The sequence below is a fragment of the Alligator mississippiensis genome, chromosome 4, assembly GCF_030867095.1.
Source record: "Alligator mississippiensis isolate rAllMis1 chromosome 4, rAllMis1, whole genome shotgun sequence".
Taxonomy (NCBI): Eukaryota; Metazoa; Chordata; order Crocodylia; family Alligatoridae; genus Alligator; species Alligator mississippiensis.
Window position 1 is genome coordinate 131,209,462 of NC_081827.1, and position 27,907 is coordinate 131,237,368.

General features: G+C 45.5%; 1 protein-coding gene and 1 long non-coding RNA gene across 4 annotated transcripts in view; both read right to left on the bottom strand.

Annotated features, from left to right (window-relative positions):
- The window catches only part of EFCAB6 (EF-hand calcium binding domain 6), a 208,210-nt gene that overhangs the window by 115,099 nt on the left and 65,204 nt on the right, over positions 1-27,907 (bottom strand). The gene's annotated exons all lie outside the window — the stretch shown is intronic.
- Positions 364-11,690, bottom strand: LOC109284527 (uncharacterized). Of its 3 annotated transcripts, none has more exons than XR_002092017.2 (5): positions 11,280-11,690; positions 5,770-6,560; positions 5,515-5,562; positions 5,230-5,367; positions 364-4,133 (listed from the first exon to the last, which is right to left on the bottom strand). It is a non-coding gene; the product is annotated as an uncharacterized LOC109284527 (long non-coding RNA). The 3 variants fall into 3 exon arrangements; XR_002092016.2 differs by having other exon boundaries at positions 366-3,195; positions 3,783-4,133; positions 5,230-5,562; XR_002092015.2 differs by having other exon boundaries at positions 5,230-5,562.

A 27,907-nucleotide genomic window follows, 5' to 3' on the forward strand; every position in this document is an offset into this window, starting at 1 on the left:
GCGGCAAGCAGGCAATCTGCAAAACTTCTCCATTAATGGATCTCCCAGGGTCTTTAACCTTTAGCAAGTCTTTAATGCATTATAATGCATTTCATACACATGGTTGCAGGGGGGGGGGGGGGGGGGGGGGCAGGGTTAACACCTGCTGCTGCAGCTCCAAAACATCATTTTTTTTCTGACCCCCTGGCAGTTTTTTCTTTGCATTTTTTTCTGCTATGGGAGGTGCAATGCAAAAATGATTTTTTTCAATGCTTTCTTTGCAATGCAATGTTTTCTTTACAAAATCCTGCATGCTGCACCTTTTGGAGCTGGGTTTGCGGACTGCTCTCCCACGCCCAGGTCCATGCCATGAAATCAAGCAGGAGCAAGTACGAATCAGCATTTTTTGTTCCTCGTCATTATTTTTTTCACAATAAATTGAATTTCATTCAATTCGGTTGAGAAATCACAATAAAGCTAAAACAGTATACACATTTTAGTTTTACTCAACAATGCCATTGGTAGACAACCGGGGAATACATTTTTTCCTAAGGACATTACAGCCATTGCCAGCAAACACAATACAATAGGATAAAACACCAATTCACAATATGCTCCCAAGGTCCGTTGAATAATCCCTTGATATTCCCCCCAGTATTACTACCATCAAGCAACTGTCGTTGTATAATAAGTGTGAGTGTTCCCTTTCTCCAATCTCATGCAGTATGTCACCTGGTGAGGGATGGATGTATGGCTGCATGGGGGGAGGGTGAAAGGGAGGCAGCAGCCAGCCAGCCCCTCTTACTGGTTACTGGCTGTGTCCCATCAGTGTTTTATTTTTGATCTATACATGTGTCATGTTTTCTTTGATAGGTAGAATTGGCATGCATGGTTAATGGGGAGTGAGTTTTCAGAGAGCTGATGATTGTGTGACTTTTATGGAGTCGTGGGATTACTGGAAAGAGTTGCAGGATGGACTGTTATCAGATGGACAGAGGTCAAATTCTTGGCCAGTACTAGTGTGCAGCCAGCATTTCTACCTGGACCCCAGGAGGGAATTTGCCGGAGGGCTTGGCCGGCAACCAAGAAGAAAGTCTCTGCAATTCGGAAAAGAAACTCAAGGAGTGGGTGATATGAAAGGCCCCACCTGTGCCCCCAGCCCTAGTCCACTGCAGTGGTCATAGCTCCTGAGCACAGCTGCAGCTGCAGAAATGAATGAAATAGGCCTGAAGAACTTGTGCAACTCGTGCTGATACAGGCGGCAGGGAGGGTTTTCCCCAGTAAGAAGCTTTTCCCCCGTCAGAAAACATGTACCCCAGTCTAAATTTGCTGGGACATAGCCAGTATCCAAGAGGAAGGCGAGAAGAATATGAAGTGGGCCTGAAGACACGGTTCTGTATTTACTCCAGTCAGAAGACATGCATTCAACAACTCTTACCATACTCAAGCTGATGCTCGGGCCAAAGCCAGTGAAAAAAGCAGGAGGGCTTGGCAACCAAGAAGAAAGTCTCTGCAATTCAGAGAAGAAACTCAAGCCTCGGCTGCTTTTGTGGCCAGCAACAATTCAAAAGTTACAAGGTGCAATGAAGAGGTGTAAGGCAGAGGTGGGCGAAGAGACTGCAGGCATGGGCCTACTACCCAGACCCGGGAGAGAATTTGTCAGAGGGTTTGGCCAGCAACCAAAAAGAAAGCCTCCAGATTTGTGGCCAGCAACAAATCTCAAATTACAATTTCATAATACACTCATTAGCAACCAGGAGGAGGGTGGGAATAATATGAAACGGATCTGCAAAACTTGTGCAACTCTTACTATACTCAAACTAATGCTCAGGCCAAAACCCGTGAAGAAAGCCGCTGCAATTCAAGTAGTAGACAGAAGAGAAGCTTCAACAGTACTTGTGGCCAGCAACCAGGAGGAGGGTGAGAATAATATGAAAAGAACCTGCAGAACTTGTGCAATAATTCAGGTAGACAGAAGAGAAGCCCCTGCAGTACTAGTGGCCATCAACAATTCAAATATTACAGTGAGTAAATGTAATTCTTAATAATTCATAAGTCTTAATAATGTATGTATTTACTGTAGTACACATTCATTACCTAGTTAATATTCATTTCTTTATGTGCTTCTTTACAGCGACCGTCGCTTGATAGTAGGCTAGTGAGGGGACTGTCACTCAATGAATATGAGTCCCCTCAATGATACACTTCATACTGCATAGTATCCTATTAAAAATAGCCTCAGCTGCATTTGTGGCCTCACCAGAAAACAAGGAGGAGGGTGAAAAGAAAGCCTTGCCCTCCTCCTGGTGCAGTATCAGGCTCAGAATTCAGTACTTTTCCCCAAGCCAGGAGGCCCAGTCATGGGAATAGAGCAGGGGTGGGCAAAATGCGGCCCACAGGCCGAATGCGGCCTGCCAGGCCATTCTATCTGGCCTGTGGGGCCCCTAAAAAATTTAGAAAGTTAATATTTATCTGCCCTGGCTGCCTATCATGTGGCCCTCGATGCCTTGCCAAAACTCAGTAAGCGGCCCTCCTCCTGAAATAATTGCCTGCCCCTAGAATACAGAAACCTAGGGAGGAGCTTGCTTATTAATATGGCCAGTAACCAGGAGGTGGGCAATCACTGCCTTGGGGGAAGAGGCAGGGAGGAAGGGCACATAATCACCTGCCTTATGCTCACTATCTGCTTTCTCATCATAAAGAATCAAACTGTAATTATAAGTCTATATAACATAAGTCTATATCATATATTGGCAATATATATATGGTGGAGGCCCAGGATGTGTGTGATGTGTGCCCAGGATGCATGGCATGCATGCTGCAAGAGGCAGCTGTGGGGGCAGGTGGAGGCAGTGATAAGGCAGATCTACCTGCTTTGAAATGCCATGTTAAGGAATCAAACCATTACAATTATTATTTACCATTAATAAATCTTCATTAATATTAATATTATTACATATCTTATTAATATATTACTATTCGAATTAATATTATTATTGCTTCCTATTATTAGCATTACTTGTTATTATATTATAAGTCTATATAAGTCTATAGGATGAAAGTCAACTATAATTATAATGCATAATAATTCAGTTGTTGAGAGAATTCTGAAGGAAGCGTTGTCATCCTCTTCATTTTCTCTTTCTTCCTTTCTTTTTCTGCCTTTTGTCACACCAACAGGCATCGATCAGCCTGCAACTAGCAGTAGAAGGGGATCTAAAAACCAGAGGGAGCCTAGAAAAAGCACTGGGAATTTGTATTGGTGCCTCTTGTGTACCTCGCGTACCTTCCTTCATGCCCATAAAATTCCACCAGTCCCATTTATAATAAATTTGAACTAAGCAATGCATTCCACCCAACCAGAGATGACCTTATCAGGGTGCAGGGCAGTGGTGTACTGGTGGTAGCAGGTGAGACAGCCACCTCAGGCACAGATGCAAAGGGGGCGCCATTGGTAGGTGCCTGGGGGTGCCACACTGCTCAGCCTCCCTCTGCCCTTCCCCCCTCATCGCTGAAGCTGCCACCAAAGGCAGCTTGTCTGGGGCACACAGGAGCAAGGGCAGTGGCACCCCCAGCTTGGCCCCTGGGCACTGGAGAACCATGGTACGAATTAGCCTCCCCCCACACAGAGCCAATCCCATGTGCCGCGGTGGCTTTTGGGGGTGGGGAGGGGAGTTGGTGAGTGTCTGGATGCAAGGCTGACAGTGGCACTGAGGAGTCCCCCCGCCCACTCTTCCTGTCTCCATGGGGCCCCCAAACCACTATGCCCGGGGCTGTTGCTTCTAGTGTCAGATGTCACTTACCAAAGGTGACGAGGAGCACTTTGCCATGTCCTCTTTCGAGTCACATGTCACAGACGTGCAGGCATCAAATAGCACTGGAAGCTTCACTGTACGCCACTTGATAAGCCTGCAGTCTTCTTGAACCCTGGATTTGCATTGCTGTTCTCCCCTAGGGGTAAGTCTTGTGCCTGGGATGAATCCTTCTCTGCCTCCACTGTACTGTCATCCCTCACCCACCTCAAACCTGCCTCATCGATACAGCAAACTCACACCTTAACCTCTGCCCCACCAATTTATAGTCCTTCAGCAGGGCAAGGCCCCCAGCAACCTCGTTTTGGTGTGGAAAAAAAACTCAGACACTCTGGCGCTGGGCTAGAAAAGAGCACAAAAAGAAGGTGGGAAAGTTTGCAAAGTCCCTGGTTTTGTGTGCCAGCAAAGCAGGCCTTAAACCCCCTGCCATGCGCCCCCCTCCCCTCCCCACCCTGCATGGCCTCGCTTTGGTGTTCAAAAACAAAGGAGACACTGCCTGGCACCTGGCTAGAAAGGAATGCAAAAAGAGTGCTGAAAAAGCTCATTTACAAAGTTTCCATCTAGGGAAAATGCAAGGGTTGTGAAAGGTGAGCCAAAGAGCCTCCCCACCACACACCATAGGCAGACCCGACTGGGAAGGCATGATCACCTGCGGGTGACTTTGCAATGTGGCTGGTGGCTTGCCAAAAAGCAATCCAGTCTGCTGAGTGGTGATATACCACTTCCCTTCTCCCAACTAAGGGAAGTGAAATCAGAAACAGGATGGCCTCAAAAGTGACTTTGCAGAGTGGCTGCTGCCTTTGCAAAATGCTAGTGTGCAGGCCAGCACTTGTGTGTTTTGACCCACCCAGGCAGCCCCCTGTTTACCTCTAAATCCCCCCTGTATACCTGTGCGAGAGAGATTGCCAACCCCTCCCCTCGGCCCCATGCTGCAAGCAGCAGGAAAAACGAACAGAGAAAGAACCCAAACAATGAATGAAATCCACCTTCCCAACCAAACAGTGTAAGGGTGGATATGGAGCAGACACAGGAAACCATGAGGTTTTATTGTTTGGAACACACTATTATAAGCATTTACTTGTGCCTCTTTGCCTTCACCCCACCATGACCCTGAACTGCCCCTGGCTCCCTGAAATGCAGTGGCGCTCTCCTGGCCCTGCTGGCAGTTGTACGGCCCTCCTGTGACCCCACTGAGTTAGGGGGAACAGGCTCAACTATAATTCTCTGTCTGGGTTTTCCTGCATAGAGGCAAGCTAAGCAGACAGACTTTTCCCTTCCGGTCATGGTACCCATTTATTTAAGAGGTAGTTCTGCACACTCTGAAAAGCATCACTGAAATTTTCCTGTGACCTCTGTAATTCAACACAGGACTCATTAACCATGTCTTTCAAACTCCGCATGGTGTCTCACACTTTGTTGAAGACAGCATCATCCTTACACAGTAACTTGAGGAGTTTGTCCTGCCAAGCATCTGAGCATGTCACTCTGGCTAGTGAGGACTCTGCCAAAACCTTGAGTGAGGTTTCATGGGACCATCACTGCCTGCTGTGAAAATCCCTGCCATGGGTCGCAGTGGCTGATAAACAAAGAAAAAAGCAATGGTTGCATTCCACCCAGGTTGAGGAAAGTACACCCACCACCTCCACTGTGCAGTGAACATAACGGCAGGCACAGAATCAGACCCCACAACAGTGAGGCACCACTTGTACTACCCAAAACTTACAAATACCCACTTCGGAAACAGGTCCACAGCTGCCACTGCCCATGCTAGCTGCAAAAAATTAAAGCAAATAATTAGTTTGGCATCTGTTACATTATGAGCTATCAAACCCATCATGCACCACCACTGAAAGAACATGGCGACCCACCTACAGCAACACATGAATTTCTCCCCCTCTCCCCCTGGCCCCCCAAACACAACCAACACAAATCTGGGAGCTGCCTGGCAGTGGCAAGAGGCACGTTATAAGAGACTTACCAGGTTCAGCATGTTCTTGGGTCTCAGTAGCAGTAGATGATGTATCAGCCGCATGGGCTTCTTCCTGACTGTCCACCTCCTCCGCTTCATCATCTGTGCTAGTCCATGGAATGGAGGGGCAAAGTGGCACTAAGTGTATGGTGATCAATGGTTCTTCCTGCCAGCCACGGTCATCATGGAGCAGGGAGTGGTTTGCGTACAGCTGAATCATGTCCATGGTTTCACCCTCAGGTGGGGCTACTGCTTCTCCTCCACCTCCTCCTCTTGCCCAACCCCGGTGCTGAAAGTCTCCATACCTGGGTTGTCGCCCATATCATCAGAGAGAATAGTGGACAGCTTGTCGTAAAAGGGAGAAATTGTGCAACCTGCCCCAGAACAAGAGTTCTTATCTTTGACTTGGTAAAACACAGATCTCAGGGACTTGATCTTGCACTGAACCTAGGTCCAGTCACGATTGTGCCCTCGCACCTACATGCACCTACATCTCAACATAAACAGGCTTATTCCTCCTACTTTCCAGCCTGTCTATGATCCTTTGCTCCAACCAAATGTCAATTAAGTCTTCCAGTTCTTTCTGGGTCCAGCTGGGTCTATGGGCATTGGAAGTATCAGCCTCCTGGGACGTCAGCTCCATACTGCTGATCTTAGCTTTCTGACACATAGCAAAGCAGTTTGTGGTCAAGATCACAAGCAATTTGTGAGAGGGGGCTTGTGAAATTATATTTACCTTTATACTCAAGCTGTGCTTGCATGAGAGTCTTGGAAAATTCCAAGGACTGTGAAGCCATTACCTGTAAGTGTCAAAACACCCAAAGGTGAGGAAGTACCCGTTTTACCAACAAAGACCTGGTGATGGGGTTGATAATGGGGTAAATAAGGCCATTGTACTTTGGAATGGCTGCTCAATGGCCCAGAATGTTACAAAAAGTGATTCCTACCTGCCTGCTTGTGCAAAATAATGTTATTGCAGAAGCACAGCCTGTTTTCCCTGAAGTGGCAAAAGTTTTGAGTAGCCAACATTACCAGGAGAGGAGTAGGCAATTTTTTTTTGTTTGCAAGCTTGATTAGATCAGAACACCAGTGGCTGCTAAGCTCAGGATGAAAGGATGTGCAAAAGTTCCAATGCCCCGGGGTGGAATGTTGAAAAAGCAACTACACCAAGCTCCAGGCCACAGAACACCCTACAGTCCCCACCCCCCGCTTAGTGCAGATGGATGAGAAGCTGATGATGATGAAGGGGGGCAAAATGGAGAATGAGAATGAAATGTGTGATGATGGAGAACAACGCAATGAAGAGTCTTCCAACATGGAGAATACAGAGGACATGGGTGAGCAGGAGGAGGAGGAGGAAGTACTGCTTCTGCAAATGCTGTTTAATGCTGGGGATTACTGCTGCACCACTTGAGAAGAATAAGAATGATGATAAGAGTATTCAGTGGCAAGGTGTGTTCCTGTTTTAACAGCAATGAGAATAATAATAAGACACAGGTACCCAAAGGACTTGGAATACCCAGAGGAAAGCAAAGAAGTGGAAGATGACTGGGCTCTGTTGAGAAACCTGAGGAGGAGCAGAATCCGCATGGTGTAGGCCCACAAAAGCAGCTTGGACTGGTGGGAGCGAATCATGCTTACCACTTGGAATGACCAGCAGTGGCTGTAGATGTTCTGAATGAAAAGGGAGATGTTCTATCATATGGTCTTGATGCTGGGGCCCCACATCATGAGGCAGGACACTAACATGCATCAGGCCATCCTGCCAGACAAGAGGGTTGCAATGGCCATCATGAAACTGGCTAGCCCATCCAGCCTCCACTACATTGCAAACCAGTTCAACATGGCTGGTTGCATGGTTGGGTTGGCAACTCGTGAGGTATGCCAGCTGCTAAAGGAGATTTGTTCAAACAAAATTATCCGCCTGGTAAATCTGCAGCAAGTCGCAGATAGCTTTAATGACAAGGGGTTCACAAACTGCACGGGGGCCTTAGACAGCACTCACATCTCAGTGCTGTGCCCTACAGGGAGGGAGAGGGCTCTCACAAACAGGAAAGAATATGCCTCCATGATCCTCCAAGCTGTGGTGGACCACCGGGGCTGGTTCACAAACATTTATACAGGGTGGGCTGACAGCGCACATGATGTGCATATGTTCAGAAACTCCCCTCTACCTAGCCTCATGGAGAAAGGACACTATGAATCCAGCATGGAGGAGACAGTGATCCGCAGTGTCACCATTCCCCCAGTTATATTAGCAGATGCTGAACTCTGGCACAGGACACAATCTGTCTGACTCACAAAGAATCCCCTCCCACACCCTAAATGAAACTAATTAAGATGCATTGAGAGACACACCTAAGGCCCTCCAGATAAGGGTGACAAGAGTGAAACAACTACCCTAGGTCTCATTTGCATCCGAGATGGAACCAGATGGCCATTCATTTACATGGGAGATGGAGAACAGAAATCCTGAAGCAGAGACTGCAGTGAATTCTGGAATCAGAGAAGCAGGGGAGCACTGCATGATGAGGAATCAGTGCTCCAAATGCTAATCAACCCACATTTACACACACCCAGCTCAGCATTTATCAGACCAGTTCTAATCTGGATTTACAAAGGACTTTCCCCCCCCCCGACACACACACACCTCTAAGTTTAATAGGTGTCTCGGGCCTTACATTCCCCGGTCCCACTATGGGAGGCCTATTTAAACTTGATTGACTAAAACTCGGTTGCCGGGTTAGGGAATGCTGAGGCAAGAGACCGAGTCAGAGGGGGTATGGGCAACATTTGAACAATAGTAAAGGGTTCATCACAGCGTCCAGCCTGTTGGAGCCCTGACCACAAGTGTTGTCATACTTTTCTCGAGATGACTGATGGAAGTCCTCTCCACAAAAGATTATGAACACCCCAATAATTGCCTTAAGTCTGTTAAAAGACTATAGTAAGATCTGGAAAAGTCATGCTAAACTGAGGCTTGTTCACAACAAGTAAAAATCCAAAACCCTGATGCTGCAAGCTATCTATTGTTTCTGAAGAAACCATGAGATATCCCATCAGTATATCTGCTATCCATAGGAATTTCAAGCTGGCTCCCAAGTAACTGGTTACTTCCTAACTTTATGTGTTTCCTGATTATCAATCAGTTTCTAGAGATGTTCCAAACCAGACAACCCCTTGTCAAGAGAAAATACAATGATTTACGCTATTGAGAATGTTTTGAAGAAGCTGAACTGAGGGTATAAAAATCTATAAAAAAGCAGCATATGTGTGCTTCAAGAAGAAAAAATCTCTTTGATACCATCCGCTGTTCTTCTCGAGAGGCTGGAGGAAACATATCGTCTCCCTTCAAGGACTGTCCTATGAACTTTACCTGTCAGCTTTGCAACCCGAGTACCTTGGACTGGTGAGATCCCATCGTGCTCTCTCTCTTTTCTCTCTAAGCATACATTTCTGAACCTGCACTGTACTAGCTAAGCTTGAGCTAAGTTTCCCCAAATACTTAGTGAAACCAGGGTAGTATTGTAGTTGTTTGTGTTTGTTTTTCCTTTGCATGTCTATTACTATTAGTACCATTTCATACACTTAGCAATAAATAATTTTTATAGTCAAACTGGTAGTAACTGGGTACATTTTTCCTTCTCTGCTTCTCCTTCCTCACTTGCTCTGCAGCAATGCTTCTTTTACCTAAGCTAAAGATCCCTGTGAAGCCCAAAAATACTGTGGGGTCTGCTCATCAAGGGGCTAAAGATTGGGACGTGCTGAGCTTGAAACACATAAGGGGATCAGCTTGTACAGGTTGATCGACCCAGTTTGACTCAGATGTGCCCTAATGAACTGACTGCTGGCCCAAGAGGGTGTCAGCTGGACACCCAGATGGATTCAGAGGTATTCTGTTCACCTGTGTGCTTGTGTCTGACTGCAGTTTATTGTTGCTCTGATGAACTGATTCTTGGCATATAAGGGCGTCAGCCTGTCCATGCTGATCAACCCGGCCGGGTCAGGCATGTCACTTTAATCTGTGTGTGTTTGTGTGTATGATTGATTTGGTGACTGGAGGAATCCAGCCCCACTGAAACTGAGTCCTATAAGATAGCTTCATTGGGAGTGAGGACTTACAGAAGGGAGAGATACAGGTCCGTTTAGAAACACAAATAACACAAGCAGCACATTGATAGAATTACCAGGACCCTAGAAACGTGTCCCTAATAAATGAGCACACCCCAAAGTAATGGGCAAATCTGGCAACACTGCCCCCTAAAGCCCTGACTCGTGAAGCTGTATGGAGGGAACATCACCGACTCCCAGAAGCTGTTTTTTAACTACCATCTGAGCAGTTGTAGGATGGCTGTGGAATGTGAGTAGCATATAGGCTCACCACCCTTAAATGCAAACATGACAGGTGGGCAGAACCGGAAGCCCGCCCCTTCTGCCCTGCTCCTTTCCCTTATATGGTGAGTGGCATAACAAGCCCCACCCCATCCGCCTCACCCCTTTCCCTTATATGGCATGTGGTGTCACCAACCCCACCCCCTGACTTCAGTCATGTGGTGCATGACATCACCAACCCCGCCCCCTGCACCCAGTCACGTGGTGTGTGACACCAGCAACTCCACCCCCACCCCTAGTCACATGGCATATGACATCAGTAATCCCACCCTTGCCCTCCAGTCACATGGTGTGTGACACCACCACCACATGGTCCATGACATCAGAAGGACAGCCCATGTAGCCACCCAAATCCCTCCCCTCATGCTGCAAGATCCGCCCTAGACCAGATGTTATAGTTATGACCTACCAGGCCCCAGACTGCTCTACCCCCTGGGCACAGGTGTGGCCTATGGGGTGGCAGTGAGGTGGTGTGACCCCTCTAACAACCCTCCCCACCACCTCTGACCAATTGGTGGGGGTTTCAGAGGCCTCGGACCTCACCAAGAATGATGCCAAACCAACTGGAGTGAGTAGAGGGGTGGGGCTTAGGCTGCAAGACCAGCAGGTGTATCTGCTTTCCCAAGCGACCCCTTTGTTTGTCTGAGACTGTGCTAAGGCAAGCAGGGACAGATATGGATTCTTTCACGATGCCTGTAGGCCCCCTCACCACAACCCCAAGATGGCTGTATAGAAAGCACTACTGTAGAAATGGTTTTGAGGAGGAGGGCAGGCCCAAAGACTTTTTGAGACACCTGACTCTGTTCAGGAAGACCCAATGAACAGACAAATGGAGCAGGCCCAGGCCCCCTGAAGCAGATGTTGAGAATTTGGAAGATGATATCTTTGTGCCAGAGCCTGAATGCAAAGAAGTCATCGCAGAGGAGAGGCTGGTAAGAGACTTGGAGCATGATTGTGGGGGTGGGGGGTGGCACTTAGATTTTGATGGTAGTGGTATGGGTTCACTTCATATCACGTGTGTTTGGAAGTAGCTAAGGACTAATTTAACAGCTGCTAACTAAGGCCTTTATTTGAACTCCTTTGCAGTTAGGTGAAGCCTTTTTAATGACTCCAGAAAGCCTACTCACCAGTACACCTGTACAGATGACACCAGAAGGAAGCGTATTCTTCTGCAGAGAACAGAGACCAGATGAGGCTGAAGAGTTCAGAAGACAATTAGGCATTGAATCATCAGGTCCTGTTTCACATCAAGAATGTAAAATCTTCATGAAGTCTCTTGTGTGCATTTCCTATTATGGCATAATGAAATACTGCTTGAGGAGGAGACTTTTTGATAACTATTGGGGGTGCATTTGTGCCCTGGGTGGTCAGAGGGCACATGATTGTGTTACTTGGTTAGATGAAGACATAAATCAAACAATTCAGGAACTTTGCCAGGAAATATGTCTTGATAACATTTTCAATGCTGTTATAGCCATTGGGTTTGCCAGGAACATAATCAGAATTACTGAGAGACATTTACTTCAGGTTAGACAGCTTCTAAATGCTGTGTACTCTGCAGAAGTTCCTAATGCTGCTCTTCATGATTTGCTCACTGAGGAAGATAAACCTCTCATAACCCATACTGAATGCTTAATTGGTACTAGAAATTATAAAACCCTGCTTAAGAGAGGGGTTTAGCAAAAATAGTTTAAAATGAGGGTTTATATCTTTTGCTGATTTTTGTGGGAGGCTGGGGGTGGAGGTAGTAAAGCACACCAATCATTTTCAGCTGTGTAGATTAGCATTTGCTTTAGTGTCTTGGATCTCTAATCACATACATATAGGGTTTTTTATAAAGATAAAGCCAATTAGACTTAATGAGCACTAGAAATTATTTTTAAAAAAACCCTTCTTAGAACAGCTAACAAAATAAACTAGTAAATATTGTAAAAGTTTTTGATGGAAATAAAGACTGAATTTAAAATATATATATTCTCACAGATTTTGTATGGTATGGGGTAGAGGGGGGTGCATTGCAAATGTAACCCGGGTGGCACTCCCAGAGGTACCCCCTCTCCAATTGAAGGGATCAAAGCAGGTGCACAAGCACTGTGGGAGGTGTAGTGACTCTCCTCCCCCTATAGAGCAGAGCCAGACCACCAATGGGGACTTAACCAGATACCCTTTAATGAGGGACCAATACTGGGAATATTACAGGCATAAATCAGGGGGTATAGTGGACACCACAATGCCCCAAGGGGGCAGGATTCAACAAAGGTTAGACACTTACAATCATTGACGAAAGACAGGGTTAACAAAATATAAAACACAAACAGCAGAGCAAACAATACTGGTTGGTGAAATATAAAAAAGCACAAAATACAAGATGTCAAATGACAAAGACATATAGGGCTTAGGTACCTGGAAGAGGAGAAAAGCACAATGGCCCCTTTCCTCTGCAAGAAGATTTGCTTCTTGTTAGCTCACCCACCCCTAGTCACCCCAACTAGGACTTGAACTCAGATCTCCCACGTAGTAGGCAGAAAATATACCACACACCACTGATAGCACTGCTCCAAACTGTTAGGGGTCTTGACCTTCCTGGAGCCCTGGCCTCACGTTGAGCTGCCTGGCCTCTGATTGGAGGAGCTGGAAGCCGAGCTGGGAACCTCCCAGGTCGCTGCTCAGATCTTGCTGGAGCTGGGGAGCCTCGTCTGCTGGCCACAGCCTCTCGTAGGGGATCCTGGAGCCCAGCAGGAAGCCTCTCCTGCCGGCCGCATGCCGTGCTGCTGAGGGTCCAACTGCTGCCTGCAGGTCCCGCTCCTTCAGGCTCTTCTGGGGCAACTGCTCCTGCCCCGCTGGCTCAGCTCTTGCCAGCTCCTTGAAGCTCCTTCCCCATGGTCTCTCGCTGGTCTCTTCCCTGAGTCAGCTGCGCTGCCCCTTTTATTCCCCCTCCAGGTGACCCAAGGGGCCAATCAAGGGACATGGAGGGTGGGTCTCTGGGGCCTGATTGGTGAGGAAAGGGAATCCCAAGTCCTCCAATCATCTTTTACCCTTTCAAAACCCCTGGGCTAGGTCACTGCAGCTAACCCATCACATAAAGATAAGCCAGACCACAAAAAAGCTGACCAGTGTGTTCAGAACTCTGTATATTTTAAGACTAAAGGAGTTATCTTTTACCAAAAGGCCTTTTGTAAAGATAAAGCCAATAAGGCTTAATAGTCACTAGAAATGATAAAAGAAACCTTCTTAGGAGAAGGTTTAACAAAATTAATGAATAAATATTGTAAAGGTTTTTGATGGAAATAAAGACTGATTTAAAAAATATATGTTCTTACAAGTTTTGTATGCTATGGGAGGGACTGTGAATTTTCCAAGAACCAGGGGTGTGTTGTAAAGATAAACCAGTCTGCAAAAAAGCTGACCTGTGTGTCCAGGTCTCTACATAGTTTAAGACTAAAGGAGGTGGATTTATCTTTTAGTGGTGACTGTTTTAAAACAGTTATATTTTACTTTATACATACACTATTTTTCTTGCTGTATTATTTAATTTTTAATACAGAGGACTTACTAATTGTATCATTTCATTTATATTACAGAGAGCTTATCTAGTGGGAAAGCCACATACAATTTTACCACAGCAAGGTAAAAATTATTTTTAAATGGTGGGTTATTTGTGGCTGTGTTAATATAATTGCACTAAGTTATAACAACTGTTTGTAACTGTTTGTTTTCAAACAGAACCTCTTCTTCTAAAATAGAAAAGCAGAACAAACACATACATCCATGTTTTTATTCAGTGGTAAAAGGTAATTTTTTCTGAAATCGGCTTTTGAAACTTTATGTGTTTCTTGTGGGAGAAGTTGTGTGTGTATGAATTAGTCTCCCCTGTGAATATAGAGGGTGGGGTTAAGCCAATTTTAAATTTGTAGTGTGTGAGGAAAGTGAATTCTCAATGCTGAGATGTAAATTTTATATTTCCTAAGAGATCACATGCACCACTCCTAAAGAAGAGCGGGGGCCAGGGCAGAGACCTCTAAGAACACAATTAAAAAACCCACAGAAATGCTCAGCCTGCAGATCATAACATCCAAGGATCCGAAGACCATCAGGACAGAACAGAAAGGCATGGTTCCTCGTAGGGAAACACACCAACTACTTCTGAGAAAACCATATGTAAACACACAAGGATTCACACCCCCAAAACAGGTGATCTGGGCCCCATGAATAAGAAACCCAGGACTGATTGCTCACACAATTTAGAGGAAGAGGAGAGTTTTTCTCCTTTTTTGAAAGATCATGATTCTTGTGAAAAAAAGAGGGTGGGTTTTCAGGGTGGGGGTAACCACCTTGTCTTGAAAGATCATGATTATTGTGAAAAAAAGAGGGAGGGCTGGGGTGGTGCTGGCGGGGGTATACATCTCAGAAAAAGTGTGCAGAGCGCTTTGAAAGATCATGATTACTACTGGAGCAAAAGGGTAAATTTTACTCGGAGAGGAGGTAGTCTGTGTAACTCGGACAGCAGTTGTGGCATGGACCATAAGATGGAGAGTCATGATAAACCTGGGGGTAAGAATGGGTGGCTAACCAGCAAGTGGCTTGTGGGGCAAAAAGTAAGGGCCTGGTTAAAGAGGAGTGGGGGGAAAGCTAAACACCGGTTGAGAAAAAATAAGAGATCCCCTAGTAATGGCGCTTTAGAAGGCCCCTCAAATGCTTCCCCTCCACAAGGACCCACAGAGCTAGAGAGAGAGGATGGAGAATATGATTCAGGAAGCCCTGTAGAGGGCCCCTCAAATGTTCTCCAGCCTCCCAGGCCTGACCCACCACCAAGACCTGAAGAGTCAGAGAGCTGGGATAGCAAACCTGGTGTAGAAGACAGTTTAGAGGACCCCTCAAGCGCCTCCCAGTCTCCTGAGTTAGCAGAGGACATTTTACCGGACATACATATGGTGCGGGTGAGAAGGCAAGAGTGGTCTGTAGCCGGGTTTGGGGGCATGAGGTACACAGAGGAGTTCTGTTTTGTGAATCTGGAGCGTGTCATTACAAGTGGCATACAAAGCCATAAGCAGAGGAGTAGAAGGAGTTGTAGCAGAACTCCACCAGAGATTCACAGACACTGACTATGCTCGGTTACATTTTCAGGCAGATAGCATGGCAAACTATTCTTGATCTATTAATTTAAACCAGATGACCCTAGATCTGTTTTTAGAGTGGATCAGTAACCTGTTACAAAGCCAGAGAAATATTGCTTGATTCTACATTTCGGCTGGTTGTGGTCATTTTGAGAGGCACAGGTGGTGGGAGCCGTAGAGTTATAAGCTTTATCCCTTACTCCCTGATCATTGCTAAAAAGAGGAAGTATTTAATCGACTTGAGTACCTATGATACTAACCTGTGCTTTGCAGATGGTCTATTGGCTGTTACAAAACGTAGAGGGTCCAGAGATACTGAACTGCTAGATGGTGCCAAAGAACTGCACAGGAAATTAGGTGTGTCTGTATATCAAAAGGTTATGCTCCATCAAGTACGTTTGTTTGAAGACCTTGAACAGGTTAACATTCACATAGTGATGCATAAGGAAAAAATTGGGTGGAATTTATTTAAAACACAAGACACACCCAGACACCCTGACACCTGTTTTCTTTTGCTGCATGGTGAACATTATTATGGTATTTTGGATGTAAAAAAGGTATTTGGTATGAGAAATTATTACCATATTTGTCAGACATTGTACAGCCATAGCCATGCGTACGGGTTCCAGTGTCATCTTTGCCTGAGCCTGAACTGCACTGAGAACATGGGCAAGACACAGAGGTGCCCTAATTGTAAGCTGTTCTGTCATTCCAAAGAGCCCTGGCCTCTGAAAAGCAGAGCACATGTCTAACTAAAACTCTGTGCGATAAGTGTAAATCTTATGTGAACAAAAAGCGTAAGTGCAAAGGGAAGCAGTGCAAACAGTGTTATGGGAAGATCACAAATGTAAACAAGCACTGGTGCTTTATGTACCAGATTAAAGAGCCTGAAGAAGGTGAGGGGTACATGTTTATGATTTTGACTGTGTGCAGGAGACAGGGATGCAAGTGCCAAAATACATTTTTGTGATGGTGCTAAAGACAGGGGGAAAAAAACCTCAGAAAGCTACAGGCAAAACCCCCCTCCCCCCCCCCCCCCAAAGGCTTGTAAAGCTAAGCTCAAAAAGCCAGAAAGCACTTGGGAGTTTAAGGGTGAAGAGAGTCTGTTTGATTTTATTAAGGTCTTTATGGATAAAAATGTCAAGGACTACACCTTCATAGCTCACAATGCCAAAGGCTATGATGGTTACTTCATTGTTAGCCAGTTATTGAAGGAAAAAATGGGCATGAAACTAATCACCCAGGGCAGTAAGCTCATGTGCATTGAAGTGACCAGGCTAGGCATCTGTTTAATAGATTCTTTAAACTTTTTGCCAATGAAACTTAGCAGGCTTCCACAGACAATGGGGTTTGAAGGATGCAAAGGTTTGAAGGAAAGGTTATTTTTCACATTTTTTTAATACGGCAGAAAACCAAAATTATGTGGGGCTTCTCCCAAAGGAGGAGTACTACAGTGTTGAAAATATGATGTCTGGTGAGAAAGAACAGTTTTTAGAATGGTATAAGAATAACCGCAATAAGACCTTTGATATGCAAAAGGAGCTGGTTTATTATTGCCCTCTACAGGGATGAGATTATGAAAATGACACTGTGGGTAGACCAAGTGAAAATAGATGGTGAACTCCAAAATGTAGAATGCTGCATAGATCCTTTCCAATATATCACGCTGGGCTCCATCTGCATGGCCATGTACAGGTTTATGTTTTTGGAACCACAGACCATGGCGCTTCTCCCCCTGGACAACCATCACAGACAGAAACAGGGGTTTTCAACCCCATCTATCCAGTGGCTAATGTACATTTTGGAGAAAGAAAATATTCAAATTCGACATGCCTTACAGGGTGGGGAATTTCAGGTAGGTTCCTATTTTTTAGATGGCTATGCCAACATTAATGTGGAACCTACAGCGTTTGAATTTAACGGATGTTTTTTCCATGGTTGTGTCACTTGCTACAAATAAGAAGGACCAGAACTCACTGACGGGGACCACCTATGGGTTTCTAAATTATCAGGCATTGCACAAGACTGATTATCTCAAGAAAGAGGGGTTTACTGTTAAGACCATTTGGGAGCATGAGTGTAGGGCTCTGTTAGAAACGGATGGGGAACTGGCAGATTTTTTAAGCAGAACCCTGCTGCCTTCTCCAATGGTGCCTAAGGACACTATTTTTGGGGGGAGAACTAATGCCATCCATCTATACTACCAAACTAAACCCGGCAAACAAACACACTATTATGATTTTACCAGTCTTTACCCCTTCATAAACAAAATGAAGGAATACCCAATCATACACCCTGAAATCATTCATGACAATTTCCAACCCCTGTCAAGCTATTTTGGAATAGCCAGGGTGAAACTGTACCCACCGTGAAATCTTTTTTTCCCCATGCTACCTACCCATCAGGGTGAACTGGAAACTTATGTTCACACTGTGCCACCTCTGTGTGGAAACAAGACAACAAAAATGCAAGCACACTGATGAAGAGAGGGCTCTCCTGGGCACGTGGCGCACCAGAATTGAATAAAGTTGTCACCAAGGGGTACAAAGTAGCTCAAATCTATGAAGTCTGGCATTTTGCCAAGAGGTCTAGCACCCTTTTTTCACAGTACATAAAAATGCACCTCTGACAGAAGCAGGAAGCTTTGGGCTTCCCCATCTGGTGTACCAACCAAGAAAAACAAGAGAGATACGTGGCCAATTTCTTCCAAAAAGAAGGTGTGACCTTATGCCCAGAGCATATCAAACCCAACTCCGCAAAGCGCCAAATAGCAAAATAGTTTCTAAATTCTTTGTGGGGTAAATTAAGTCAGAGAACCAACTTGCCCAACACCAGCATCATGAGAGACCCCAAAGAACTCTTTGGCTATCTGTTTTCTCCCACCTATGAAATTTCATCTTGCAACCTTATTGATGATGAGGCAGCCTGCGTGTCTTGGAAGCATGCCAAAGAGCACTAGCATTACACGCTCTTGGGTAACACAAACATCTTTATAGCCTGTTTCACCACCACTTATGCACGCTTAGAGTTGTACAAGCTGTTAGCTTGCAAGACTATTACGACACAGATTCTGTGATATTTGTGAGCTGTGAGGGATATTTAAACCCTCCGCTAGGTGATTATTTAGGCGAGCTCACCAGCAAAATCCCACTAGATGAACACATCACAGAGTTTGTGTCGGCCGGTCCGAAAACCTACGGGTACAAGTTGTCTGGGGGAAAAGTTTGCTTGAAGGTCAAAGGGTTTACCCTGAATGTGGCCAACTATGAAAAAGTCAACTTTGAAACCTTGAGAGATCTTGTTCTAGATCATGGGGCAAACCCTGCCAGGAACATCCCTAAAACTATCATGATACAACAGCACTCTATCGTCAGGAACAAAAGCAAGTGGACGATAGAAACGAAAGCCTTGAGAAAAACGCAGAAAGTCATTTATGACAAAAGTGTCCTTACAGAAAACTTTAATAGTCTCCCCTGTGGTTTTTAAACATGGATATGCTCTGGAAGCACCCTTTTTCTGTGATTTTGGCAGGCCCTAGCAACTGTGATAAAAGTTACTTTATAAAAAACCTTCTGGATCATGCTGATAGAATGTTGTCTGTTACATCTGAGAATATTGTGTGGTGCTATAGCTGTTGGCTGCCTTTGTATAAAGAACTGTTTTGTAACTATCTGTTTATCAAGTTTATGGAGGGTCTACCAGACAGTCTCAATGACAACTGTTTGTTTTCTCCTAATAAAATAAATATGATTGTGCTAGATGATTTGATGGACTCTGCTTATGACAGTGGCAAAATCAAGAAAGCCTTTACCAAGTTCGTGCATCATCAGAATCTTAACATTATGTATATAGTTCAAAATGTTTTCTGTCAAGGGAGCCACACCATTACCCTTAACATAAAATACATGGTTTTGTTTAAAAACCCCAGGGATAAGCTACAGATAGTGTTCCTGGCATGGCAGACATACCTGGGTAAGGCCCTGTTCTTTCTAGAAGCTTTTGAGGATGCCACTAAAACAACTTATGGGTATCTGGTGGTTGATTTAAATGCTTTTACCCCAGACTCTTTTAGATTAAGAACCAGGCTTTTTCCTCCCGACCAATCTGCTGCTTACACTTTAAAAAAAACAGTGGGTGGGAATAAAAAGAGATGATGTAGCAGTGGCCTCTTCTTAGCTTTCGAGACGGTGGAAGGGAAACATGTCTAACCGTGTAAAAAGAAATTTAGCTCTTTTAAAACTACTTCTTCAATCCTCCTGTCGTGGAAACACACGCAGCATACTTTTGGGTCAGGTCAGCAGAAGCTTTTATTCAAAAGAAACTACAGCTGTAGGGGGGATTCCAAAGTGACATGGATTTCCCAAGCACTTGGAAGGGGTCCCCCCCCCAAGAGCAAAATCAGGAGGCTTATATACTTTTTAACAGTTGCTTACAACTCACGTGATCATATAGTGAAATTAGCATGAAAAGCGGCTATAATATTAGTTCATTATTTCTTTGCTGTAATCAGGATGGGAACTAATGGGGGAGGTGAGGTTAGTTCACAAACCTCCTTTTTGCACCTGGAAATCAGATTTGTGCATACTTTTTTTGCTATCTTCAAGGTCGTGGTGAGCGAAGCAGTTGCAGAGGAGTTACAAAGAACAAACACTTTCTCTTATCTGTTCTACTATATAGAGCCAGCAATTCTCCACAAAGCGGTTATGTCACCTTATAACTAAAATAATCAAAGTTTAAGGCATATATTTTTTCTGATTCCACAGTCCCCCCCTTTGAGACTATTTAGTCTCACTTTAGCCTTAAACTTCCATTCTCATGAGCCCCTCTATTTCATCATGCAGCCTTTCATGTTTTCTTTCAATCTGCTCACACTTTTGTAACACCATTATTTTAGACTCTGCTGTGGGTTTTCTTGCCTTGCTAAAGCTTCTCCTGCTGGCTTTTACGCAGCAGAGGATCAGTTGCACTAAGACATAAAACATTATCAGAACTATCAAGACAAACAATATTCCATACAGGATTTTTTTGCTAAGGGCCCCGAAATCTGGGAGCCAGGAGGTTAGCCAAGACCACATTTCTTCTAGACCCCAGTCAGTATTTTCTGAGGCCACTTTATGTAGGACCCTTAACTGATTTCGGATTTTGCGAATGTCAGTTTCGATTCGCATGTCCTGATTGACATAGACACAACAGGTGGAGTTTACTAAGGCACATACTCCTCCCTGGGATACCAATAGGTAATCTAGGGCTATGCGGTGTTGTATAGTTACTTGTGAGATCTGGGAGATCTCTTCTTGCAGAGCCTGAATTGCATCCGCAGTGGCATTTCCCATAGCTTCCATTGTGGCTGAAATGTTAATTATGGCTAGTTCCAATTCTCTTATTCCAAGCCACGGTATGAAGGTTCTCACAAATTGATGGAACCCTGTGTTTCTGGTAGCTAAGGGGTTAACCGCCCTTTTCATGTGATGGTTGAAATTTTTTACTTGTTCCAGATATATTGCACTATGCATTTCGAAACCAGGGATAACACGTCCAAGAGTGCGTGCCCCCACCCAATTCCAGGGCAAGATTTTATGAGCCCTGTTTCCGCAGAGCCAGTAAAGGCCTGGGGCAGAAAGGGTACTCAAATCTCGACAGGTGTTGTGCCATATCCGGCACTTTCGATTGATATGCATCGTATAGGATGGACCACGTTCAGCTGCTATCCTGCTGGACCGAGATATATTACAAGAAGTAAAATTGGAGTCAATGTAAAATTCCGATCTGTTTGCAATGAGAGCAACATGAGGTTCCTTAGAAAAGTTGTAGACCATGAATCCTGTACAATTGAGAGAGGGTACATTACCCAACAGGATTCCACTGGTGCTATTAGGGCTATAATCTAGAGTAGTTAGGCAATGAGGGTAGTGTCCTACAGGTGTGGCTTTATTATAAGCTCCAGTGTTGTTGGATCTGTAACAGAAAGGCGCCTCTACTCTTGGGGAGATTATCCCGTTAGCAGGGGCGGCCCTCCATTCTTTAGGAGCGGACCGATGGGCAGCTAACGAGTAGTGTCTAACGAAGCCGCCGTTTATTGTTCCCCGTTGCTGGAGGGATATTGGTACTCCGATCATTGGGATTCCTTGGTGTAGGTGCGCTGGGCTGTGAGAGCATATCCAGCAGTCACTTTTATTTCCAGCTTGAGCCACCGTACGGGAGATCTGCAAATACAAATTTTTCTCCCACCCCCCTTGGGTGATACTGAGATACCCAAGTGTGATATATAAGGATATCAGTGCCATTTTTAGATACAGGAGGGACAAAGAATCTTAACAACAAACATAACCAGCACCAGTAAGAAAAAGAACACTACCAGCCAAACCCAGGATGGCAGCCAAAGTCTTTCTTCGTCCTCTGGGCTCAAGTTACCTAAAGGACTGATAATGTCAGCTCTTGGTCTTGATCGAGGTGGTGATCTTCTGAATGGGAGCATTCACTTTCTTCGAGGCCGAAGATGATATCTTCGTTCTTCAACTGATGAATCTGGCTGGGCTGAGGTGTTGGGTTCAGGGGAGAGGTTACTAGCACTTGCACCCTGATGCTCCTCACTTGCCTGAGTGAGGTCCTGAGGGTCTTTGTCCTCTGCCTCAGGGAAAGATCTCAACCTTGGTTGGAATACATCTGCTTCGGGGTCCAATGGAGGTGATACATTCTTGCAGTGTGAGGCGTGAGTCCACGTTTGGTGACCTTGGCAACGAACAGCAGAATTAGTGGTCAGAAGTACCTGGAAAGGTCCCTTCCATCTGGGTTGAAGTGCGTTTTTCCGTTGATAGACCTTTATGTAGATCCAATCCCCTGGTTCGAGGTTGTGACAGGGAACATCCAGTGGTTGAGGTAAGGCTTCTTGGACCTGTGAATGAACAGACCTGGCATACTTCATTAATGCCTTGCAATAATTTAGTACAGTTTCATCAGTTAATTGTAGGTCTGTTTGGTGTGGGGCAACAGGTGGTGTGGCTGGCATCCTCATGGGTCATGCCATGAGTATTTCATACGGGGTTAGGCCATGTTTTCTGTTAACAGTGTTTCTAATGTGCATAAGAGCAATGGGCAGCGCATCAGGCCATTTGAGGCCTATTTCAGCACAAATCTTCGAAATGCGCGTTTTTAAATCAGAGTTTTTACGTTCTACAGCACCACTTGATTGTGGATGATAACTACAGTGTAGGTGTTGCTGTATGTTGAGTGCTTGGCAGATGTTTTTTACTATCTGTCCTGTGAAATGGGTGCCGCGGTCACTATCTATTGTGAGGGGCAATCTAAATCTAGGGATAAATTCTTTGAGCAATTTCTTTGCTACAGTGATGGAATCAGCATGTATGCATGGGTAGGCTTTCACCCATCCAGAGAACACATCAATAATAACAAGAATGTACTCATAAGAACAACACTTAGGTAGCTGCACGAAATCAATTTGCAGATTTACAAACGGTCCCCACGGAGGGGGATGGGCTGTGGGTGTCGTTTTTACCCGTTGCCCAATGTTGTTAGCTAAGCAGATGGGACAGGAGCTACAGTACTGTTGTGCCATGGAAGGAAAATTTGGGGCAAACCAATTTCTTTGTACTGTAGCAATCATCCCCCCTTTGCTCGTATGGGCCACAGAGTGGGTTAAACGAGCAACATGTGGCAAAAGCTCTCTAGGCACCACCAGGCAGGCGTCCAGGGAGCGCCAGAGAGAGTCAGAGTGCAGTGAATATCCTGCATGCAGCCAGTCATTTATTTCCTTTTTTGGGGCCTGATTTTGAAGAAGGGCCAGACTTGAAAGGCTAGCCAAAGGAGACTGGTCTGCTGAAAAACAAACAAAAACAGAGTTAGGAGCCTGTGGGCCAGAAAGGGCCGCGTTTCTGGCAGAACGGTCTGCCAGATCATTTCCTCGTGTGACATCAAAAGGTTTCTCATGAGCTTTACATTTAACAATAGCAATAGCAAGAGGCAATTGAACAGCTTCTAAGAGCGCTTTTACATAACAACCATGACTGATTTGGGTCCCTGATGAAGTGAGGAACCCTCTTTGTTTCCAGATTTGTCCAAAATCATGAACAACACCAAAAGCATACTTAGAGTCAGTATAAATGGTTGTGGTTTGATTTTTTGCAAGAATGCAAGCACGTGTTAAAGCAATGAGTTCAGCAACTTGAGCAGAACGAGCTTGGGGTAAAGAATAGGCTTCCAAAACAGCATACTGAGTGCATACTGCATATCCCGCAACTAATTTGCCTGCATCATTTCTAAGACAGGAACCATCAACAAACAAAACAAGGTCAGAGTTCGGGATAGGAATGTCCTTGAGGTCAGTTCGAGGGGTTAACAATTGAGTTGTGATAGACAGGCAATCATGAGGCTCACCATCAGAGGCAATAGGCAGAAGTGACGCAGGATTCAGAATTGAACAGCGATTTAAGGTTACATTTGCAGCTGACAGTAGAAGTTTCTCATATTTAGTAAGACGGGAATTGGAAATGTGCTGAGTTTTGCCCTTGAGGAGAAGGGCCATCACAGCATGTGGAACTGCAATGGTTAAAGAGTGTCCCAAAACTAGAGAATCTGCCTTTTCAACCAACAAGGCTGCAGCTGCAACTGAACAGAGGCAAGGAGGAAGTCCCGCAGCTACGGGATCAAGGGCAGAGCTGTAATATGCAATTGGGCAATGCTTTTCACCATGCAGCTGAGTGAGTACTCCTAAAGCGATTCCTTCCCGTTCATGATAAAACAAGGTAAAGGGTTTCTTATAATTAGGGAGTCCAAGAGCGGGAGCAAGAGTGAGGGCTTGCTTAAGGGCCACAAATGCTTGTTCAGCTTCAGGAGTCCAAGGGAGGGGTTCCGGGGTGGTATCATGAGTGAATGCTTGCAAGGGTTTTGCAAAAGCAACATAACCCAGGATCCACTGTCTACAATAACCCGTTGCACCTAAGAATCCCCTCATCTGTTTTCTAGTCATAGGTTTGGGAATGTTGAGGATAGCTTCAACTCTACTAGGGGAAAGGTGTCGTTCTCCTGCTGAGATATCATGCCCTAAATAATGTACCTTAGACTTGCAGAGCTGCAATTTAGATTTTGAGGCCTTGTGGCCTTTCTGAGCTAAAGTTGTGAGGAGTGTCAAAGTATCTTGCTTACAGGCCTCCAAATAGATCATCAACGTACTGAACAAGGGTGGACCCCCCTTTGAACATGATAGGATCCAAATCCTTTTTTAGGATCTGGGAAAACAGGGTTGGGGACTCTTTGTCCTCTTTGTCAGCGGCATTTACAGCTCGAAGATCTTGCACAAAGCGATACGTATCTTTACCAGGTTTTTTGACAGGTAGGATAGGTGTGTTGCAAGGGGAGCGTATTGGGACAATAATCCCTTTCTCAAGGAGTGAGGAAACGACAGGCTTGATCCCTTCCTCAGCTTCCTTTGAGATGGGGTACCGTGGGACACGAGGAAGTGGCTTGGCAGGGTTCAGGATGATACGCACTGGTTCAGCACTCAGCATGTGCCCCACTTCATTCGCATGGGTGGACCACAGCTGTGGAGGTACTCGTGCCAACAGTTCCTCTTGCAAGAAGGAAGTGTCGGGATCAGAGTATTCCTGGGTTAGCAAAGCCACAAGCTCAGTTTCCCTATGTTCCGGTACCTCAAGGTAAACACCATCTGGGCTACAATAAATCACGCATCCCAGTTTACACAGCAAATCCTTACCAAGAAGGTTGACAGGTGCACAGGGGCTAAGAAGAAAGGCATGATTTTCAGACAAAGGGCCAATAGAGATGGAGACAGGTTCAGAGACGGGATGTGGGATAGGTTGTCCGCCTATACCGACAGCATTTACAGTTTCAGGAGAATAAGGTAGAAAAGGAAACTCAGCAGCCTTTAGCGTGGAGCGGGACGCTCCAGTGTCGACAAGACAGGAGACAGGTTTACCAGAAATAAGGCATTCAACAAACGGACCAGATTGGTCAGTAGCAAGCAAAGGAGCGATGATGTCACTGTCCCTCAGGGTGTCCTATTCAACACTGGGAAAATTGACAGGAAGTGGAGGTGGGGGCTGGGGTCTGGGTCCTTGGCCGGGGCGGTTGGGGCATTCTGATTTCCAATGTCCTTCTTGCTTGCAATAATGACATTGGTTCCCATAGCCTGGGTTTTGTGGGCTCAAGGATCTATCTCTTCCCCTGAATCTACCCGGGCCTCCCCTTCCCCGTCCTCGTCCCCTTCCTCTACCTGGACCCTGCAACTGAGAAATCTGTAAGACCATTAACTTAAACTCAGCATTGTCTTTAAACCGTTCCAATTTGTTATGAAAATGGTTAGCCGCAGCAAGGACTTCGGTCAAATCTTTAGTTTCCCAGCCAATAATTACTGTTTGAATTTTCTCAGCAATTTTAGGGTTAAGTCCCTGGACGAATGCTGCCACTATTGCTTGTTTAGCATTTCCGACTGGGTTATCCATTCCTGAGTATCGTTCAAATGCCTGTTTGAGGCGTTCTAAATAGTCACTGGGGTGTTCATTTTTGTTTTGTTTACAGGTATTTATTTTGGTCCAGTCTGCCTTTTTTGGGCAAATTGTGAGAACTGCCTGAACCAAAGCATTTCTCCTGTCAATAAAGTCTTGGCCAATCCCTGGGTTTTGATCTGGCCAAGTACAGGCAGCGTACAGACGTAGCATAGTTTCCTTGGGCAAAATCGATCGCATGAGCTGATTAATGTCATCCCATGTTGGATTATAACAATTTATAACAGTCTGCAATTCTTCCTGAAATTTTTCTGGGTCTTCCCTGATTTGGGGGAATTTTTGAGTTAAATTGTAGAGATCACCTGGAGTCCAGGGTGCATGCACAGTTACTATATTTTGTCCATCGGTGCCAATGCCTGGCATTTGTCTTAGGGGGTAAACTTGTGCAGTTCGGGATCTCAGATTGATGGGAGATCTTTCCATGCCTATTCCCATTCTTCTAAATACACCTGTGGCGGGTTGTGACCCAGGAGTAAATTGCCACACTGGTGATGATTGAGTGGCAGATATGGTGGATGAGTCCGGACTATTAAGCTCCGTGGATGGATTTACTGAAGGAGCTTCAGCTAATGGGTTACTAGCGTGGGCTGCAGCCTGATGTTGAACCGGTTGTTGCTGATGTGGGAGTCCCAGGAGAGCAGGGTTCGAACAAAGGTCAAGGATATCCTCTGCTGGCTCCGGTAGTGGGGGTGCCCCGGGCAATGCTGGACACATCGGAGCGGTGGCCGGCGTGTAATTTGGGGGAGCAGCCAATTTCTCCCGAACAGCTTTTAACTGCTGTTTTAATTTTTCCTGGAAGTCTTTTAGGCTCCTAGTTTGAGATTCTGTCCGCCTTTTGGACATTTCATCATACCAATAAAAGAACGCGTCCCACTGGTTTTGTGGTGTTTTGGATCCACGGGACTCTAAAGCCCCTCTCAAGTGCACTATTTTATCCTGATCAAATGTTCCTTCCTGTGGAAAATGCTTCACAGGATCATCCCTAGTATACCAGTTCCACTTATCCAGGTACTTGCAAGTCTCGGGAGAATAGTGTGTGTACATAAAGTACGCCGGAGTCCCCTTAGGGGGGACAGGAACTTGTTTAGACTGACTTGTTCCCATTTTCAGTCACACAGGGAGACGTAGGAGAGGCTTATTTAGGATGTCCAGGCCACTCAGTGCCTTGCCCCGCAGTTTTTCACTGCCCAGACAAAAGGCTTCTGACCTGACACTGGCTCATAAAATGGAAATGGGGAGGGAAACACAAGAGGGATCCTTTCACTCCTGCTCTCGGCAGAAGCTACTGGGACAAGGGGTTTGGAAAAGACAAAATCACTCAGACGCCCTGTCCACTGGGTCACGAGGTTCCAGTTGGGCCCCCTTGCTTTCAAAACTGCCCTGTCAGGCAGAATTGGGGCGGCTGAACCCAACCGTAGTCTCAGTCCTGGTCAGTGGCTCATATTTCTAAATACACACACATGCACATTTATTCAGTCAGCCAGACCTCCTCCCCCACACTGCCTTAGTTAATTAACTACAAGCCCGATGTGCTGTTGGATGAAGGTGCCTCAAACAGTTTTTCCCTAAATAAAACGTACGTTACCAGACACAAAATGGGATCCTTTACCAGACAGAAAATTTTAGCCAGCAGTAAGGTTCAGACTGACCTGTTTTAATAAGGTTCAGATCCAGTTATCATGGCCAAGTTGGGAGCCTACAGGCAGTCCTCCTCCGAAACCCCAATAGAGATTTTGAATTAGGTCTCTTACCTCTCAAGTTTGGCGCTTCGGGGGGCGGGCAGTCTGCGGTCCTCCTTCCTCAGCCTGTGTTCTGGATCCGAGTCATGGCACCAGGAATTGTCGTGAAAACACACGCAGCATACTTTTGGGTCAGGTCAGCAGAAGCTTTTATTCAAAAGAAACTACAGCTGTAGGGGGGATTCCAAAGTGACATGGATTTCCCAAGCACTTGGAAGGGGTCCCCCCCCAAGAGCAAAATCAGGAGGCTTATATACTTTTTAACAGTTGCTTACAACTCACGTGATCATATAGTGAAATTAGCATGAAAAGCGGCTATAATATTAGTTCATTATTTCTTTGCTGTAATCAGGATGGGAACTAA